The sequence below is a fragment of the Bos indicus x Bos taurus genome, chromosome 16 (genome assembly GCF_003369695.1).
Source record: "Bos indicus x Bos taurus breed Angus x Brahman F1 hybrid chromosome 16, Bos_hybrid_MaternalHap_v2.0, whole genome shotgun sequence".
Classification (NCBI taxonomy): domain Eukaryota; kingdom Metazoa; phylum Chordata; class Mammalia; order Artiodactyla; family Bovidae; genus Bos; species Bos indicus x Bos taurus.
In genome coordinates, this window is record NC_040091.1 from 7,343,025 (window position 1) to 7,349,024 (window position 6,000).

Sequence of the window (6,000 nt, forward strand, 5' to 3'; positions counted from 1 at the left end):
ATGGACTGTAGCCCACCAGGCTCCTCTGTCCATGGGCTTCTCCAGGCAAGGATACTGGAGTGGGTGGCCATGCCCTCCTCCAGCGGATATTTCTGATCCAGGGATCAAACCTGTGTCTCTTAAGTCTCCTACATTGGCAGGGGTTTTCTTTACCACTAGTGCTACTTGGCACCTCATTCCAGGACTCTTGCCCGGAAAACCCCATGGATGGAAGAGCGTGGTAGGCGGCAGTCCATGGGGTCGCTAAGAGTCCGACACGACTGAGCGACTTCACTTTCACTTTTCATGCATTGGAGAAGGAAATGGCAACCCACTCCAATGTTCTCTCTTGGAGAATCCCAGGGACGGGGGAGCCTGGTGGGCTACCGTCTATGGTGTCGCACAGGGTCGGACACATCTGAAGCGACTTAGCAGCAGCAGCAGTAATATTGGCATTTCTTAAATGAGGGAGATTGGTTCAGGTGTTGCCTTGTACTAACCTCAGGAAATTTCCTTCATGGAAACAAAAAATGCTCCAGGTAAGGTTAGCCTCAACAAATAAGCTGAACTGAGTTTGTTTGTCTGGCGAGGCTGGTTTTGTCTGAGTAGGGAAATAGCAAGGCTGGTCTCCACTGGTTTTTCATTTTAAAAAATTCTAACTGAACTCTCCCTTCTTTATGTTTCTGCCCATAAATGAAGTTAACTTCAAGCCCTAAACAGGCTTGCTTGTTATTTGCTATTGATTTCATGTCCCAAGTTGCAATTCCTCTGCTATTCCTGAATAAACTCATCCTTTTCAAAAGATTATTTATTTTTAATGGAAGGATGATTGCTTTATAATATTGTGTTGGTTTCTGCCATGCATCAGCATGAATCAGCTATAGTTATACCTATATTCTGCATTTCCCTTGTAGCTCAGCAGGTAAGGAATCCCCCTGCAATGCAGGAGACCCAGGTTTGATTCCTGGGTCAGGAAGATCCCCTGGAGAAGGGATTGGTTATCCACTCCAGTATTCTTGCCTGGAGAATCCCCATGGACAGAGGAGGCTGGCGGACTACAGTCCATGGGGTCACAAAGAGTCAGACAGGACTGAGTGACACAGCAGAGCACAGCACATACATATGTTCCATCCCTCTTGGTCCTCCCTCCCACCCCATCTCACCCCTCTAGGTTGTCGTTGTCATAAAGTTATCATTTGGCAATTTTGAGTTGCTTCCTTTTCCCTTTTCATTTTGGTCAACAAAGCCATGTCTTGTAAATACGCTACTAAATGCATATTATTAAGAATCTGCAAGAACAAAAGCTTAGCATTTCAGAATTGTCCCTGTAATATTTGTAAACTTTTTCTTAAATAGAAACTATCCAATATGACAGGATCTGTTGCTTCATAATTATTTGGACTTAACAGAGACATTTTTGCATGTTAAAAGAATCAAAATTCCCTGACATGTTTCAGTATTTCTCAACACCCTCCTTTTGCTTATCTTTTGATATAAAATAGCTACCAAAACAATTACTAAATTCGTGTAAGCTTGAAGGAACTTAGTGAAGTAATTTAATGTCTTTTTGTGTCATGGGTAAAATTCAATATTCATCTGAGTCCAAAATCAATTGTTTCTTTGATGATACTCTCCCAATGTCATTGCAGAATAAACTATGGGATACAGATGATGATCAAGGGTAAGTAAGTAATTTGCTTTGTGTGCACAATATTGATCACTTCTGTAGATTTGCCTGTGTTGTAATTGCCACATCTTATGTTCTGGTATGGATGACTGCACCCACTTACAGAGGCAGCTACTTTGTGCTGGGCATGCAGATGAAGCTAAGTGGTGGGAAATTTTGGCTGGGTGCAAAGGTGATTTGTCATCCAGCACCAGCTCCTCAATCTTGTAACATGGCAATTGTTTCTGTTCCCATTTCTTACCAACTGATATGCTTTGTCCAAGGCTTTGAGGGCTGGAAACTACTGGCCTTGGTACCTGCATGATGAAATTGGGAGAAAATTGTTCATATGCAAACCCATAACAAATCATTTATTTTTCACTATTGCATTCCCACAGAGTAACTCTTATGCTTTCTGTAATCATTTAATACTTCTTGATATGAACTTACTTTCATTAAGTCCATGCAAGCAATTCTCAAAACTATATACCCACTTAAAAAATATCAGTAGGGAATCAATAACTTCAGATATTCAAATCACCTTTAAATCTTTATTTATATGTTTTCTTTTGATATTAAAATTAGGATGGAGTCAAATTTGAATCTCATAATTATGGTATAGTTTGAATTTCATAGAGGGAACACAGATAATCATGAGAGCCCAGAAATTTTGTGATAGACTCAATTCTTCTGTATTCAGAACAAGAGTCCTTACCAGCTTGAACAAAGTTTCCAGAATATAATCATCTCAGTAGAAAAAACAAATAACGGGGGTAACAAGCTTATTAAAAAAGACAGAAAGAAAACTTCAGTTTATGTAAATTTAGGAATGATATTCTGGGTGGTAATTTTATTGAGAATCATAAACTCTGAAGACCTAGCCCTACATGCAGACCTTCTAAATGTTTGTATGCTGAAAGATGGAATGTAGATGTTTCAGGTCAAAGATCCTGAAAGTACATATCCAGTTTCAGGAAAAAAAATCTGGGTGTTGTACTTCCAGATAAATATCCATTGGCTTGTACCATCTTTGAACAGAATTTCATTTAGACAAAAGCCTCACAGAAAGCCACTGAACTAAAGTTCTGAAGGTGAAATTGTTGCTAATAGTTTTTGTATAAAAGTCGTAAATAGTAACCCATTTTATACCCATTAAAACTTCATGGATCAAGATTTTTGTGTATCCCCAAAGTCCTGTTGAAAAATATCATGACCTTTTCTACTTTCTTTCTTTCATTACATCTTCAGTGAAACAGTTTCTCTGAATACTTGGAATAAATATGTGAAACAATGTATAGCCCTCTACCACAGTTTCATTTCCCTGGATTTTTCTGATACTATTTCCATCTGACTTTTTATATGGTTGGGAACAGAGGAAGAAAATACCAAAAATGTTTTAGTCTTTACATTTGTGTATTTCATTGATTAAAAAATGCATATGGTTATGAATACATGTTTTCCCCATTGGTTTTGACTGTTCATCTATTGCCATTAAACTTGTTTTTCATAGGAAACAGACTTGTGGTAGACGCATTCATTGTGGGGGTGTTTGTTCCTTCGATTTCCCTTAAGGGATGAGGTTTCTTCTTTCAGCAAAATTTTCTGAAAATTAAAAACAAATTTTCTCCCTATTATCAGTTCAGTTCAGTTGCTCAGTTGTGTCTGACTCTTTGCGACCACATGGATTGCAGCATGCCAGGCTTCTCTCTTTAGATTGTCTCCGTGTCTGTGGAGATGAACAAAAACTAAGAACGCCTTCACCCACCCTCACTGTGCATAGCTGGTCATGTGGTATAACCTGCCTCAAGGGCTCAGAAGAGAGAGCTGGAGATACTTAATGAGCGTAACCAATGGCTGCTGCCACATACACCTAGACATGCCCTGGGATTTAGGCTTGAGTCATAAAAACAACAACCTAAATCTCCCAGAGAAACAAAGACAAATGAACAGACACACAACTAAAACGGTCATCTAGAAATAAATGAAGTTCAGATCAGCAACAGTTTGCTCTCTGACAATGCTTTGTCTAGAATGGAGCTATGCTTTTAAAGTTTAAAGGAAATCATTTTCCACTTTGATTTTATACCAAATAAAACTATCAGCATCTTCTGAGGTTAGAGAAGGTCATTTTTGAGATTCGGAAGGACTCAGATAATCTATCTTCCATTCAGTCTTTCTTTTTTTTCTTTATGAGTTTTTTTTGTCAATATACAAAGCAAAAGCCAGAGAACAATGAAGAATGAGATGCAGGGTTAGAGAAAACGTATTTGCTGTATAAAGGAAGGAAAGGGATAAGGGTGTCCTATGAAAGAGGTGTGCTGGTTAAATGGGACCAAAGAAAATCAATCTTTGATGATAAATAAACCAAGATGGAGACTAACATGTAGGTTATAATCTAAAAGGGGTTACCCATCCTAAATTCACATTGGAAAATTTTTTTTTTAGATTTCTGAGAAGCAATTTTCTCAGATAGCAGTAAAATCACTTGCAACTAGAAAATCCATATAACAAATGATTTGAAAGTAGAAGTTAAGTTGCTCAATCCTGTTCTGTCTCGGTTCGAACGCCCATGAATCTTGTAGCCGCAGGCCCCTTGTCCCATGGGATCTCCACAGGTAAGAATACTGGAGTGGTGCCATGCCCTTTTCTCCAGGGGATTTTCCCGACATGTAATGTCACGGAGTGCCCCATTGGTGCTAACTCTGAGGGGGTGCAAGACAGTTCCAAAACGTGTAGCCCACAGTGCACAAAAGTTTTTTTTTTTTTGTAACCTTTTGGACCATTCAGTTCAGTTCAGTCACTCAGTTTGTGGTCCAACTCTTTGCGACCCAAGGAATCGCAGCACGGCCCAGGCCCCCTGTCCATCACCACTCCTGAGAGTTCACTCAAACCTCACGTCCATCGAGTCATGATGCCACTCCAGAACATCTCATCCTCTGTCGTTCCCCTCCTCCTTCCTCCTGCCCCATACCCTCCCAAGAATCAGTCTTTTCAATGGTCAACTCTCCCATGAGGTGGCCAAAGTACTGGAGTTTCAAGCTTTAGCATCATTCCTTCCAAAGAAATCCAGGGCTGATCCTCCTTCTGAATGGACTGGTGTGGAATCTATGTGAGTCCGGAGGGACTCTCAAGAGTCCCTTCTCTCCAACACCACAGTTCAAAAAGCAATACAATTCTCAGAGCGCTCAGCTTTCTTCACAGTCCACTCTCACATCCATACATGACCCTAGAAAAACCTATAGCCCTTGACTAGACAGACCTTTGTTGGAAAGGAAGTAACTGTCCCTGCTTTTCAATATGTATCTAGGTTGGTCATAACTTTCCTTCCAAGAGTAAGCATCTTTTAATTTCAATGCTTGCAGTCACCATCCTGCGGTGACGTTTAGAGCCCCTAAATAAAGTCTGACACTGTTTGCCACCTGTTTCCTCCCATCTATTTCCCATGAAAGATGGGACCAGATGTCATGATCTTTCCAATTGTGTTTCTGAAATGTTGAGCTTTACCAACTTTTTCACTCTCCACTTTCACTATTTCATCAAAGGGCTTTGTAGTATTCCTCTTCACTTTCCTGCATAGGAGTAGAGTAGTTGGTCTGCCAATGTTTCAGTAAATTTATTCTCGGCCTTCTAATCCTCAAATCACTCTGTCCGTATGACAACACTGAGAGTCTTGAGTATCTTCAGACGTTACACTCAGGCTTCTAGAGCAAGCTGAAGCATGAGGGTCTTGAGTTGTTTGAGGCTCATGGAAAGAGTACTAACCAGTAACCACCCGGTTTTGGACACAGGACGCATCAAAAGGCAGTGTGAGAATATCAAATCATCTGGGATTGTACTTTGTTATGAATTTCTCTCAATTTCTGTGTAGTTTGGAGAAGTTCCTTAATTGTTTGTTTGCCTTAGCTGGTTAAGCAAACCTTTCAACACAGGAGATTCCAGATGGTGAGGAAAGAGAGGAGCTGACCCAGTGACAAAAATATCCTTTTCAGCTTCTTCTAATGAGTATTTATTATTTTTACCAAGTGTCTTGCTCCTGTTTTGTCCATTGTTTGACACTGATCCAGGAGCAGGAAATCTCGTCACTATTAAATAACAAGAAACACATCAAACAACAAATAATCGATATAAATGGGCAGTATATTGTTTCCTGTTTTTGAAATCTTATTTTGCTATATTGCATATGGGTTTCAATACAAAGACTTAATTAATATCTCTGAGGTAGTACGATATGAGGGGCAAAAAAATCAGACATGGAACGATCACAAGAAATACACACAAATTTAAGAAGAAGTCACTGATTGACACAGAATATTTGCATTTAAAGACTTAAGTTGGAAAGATAACACAAGCACGTT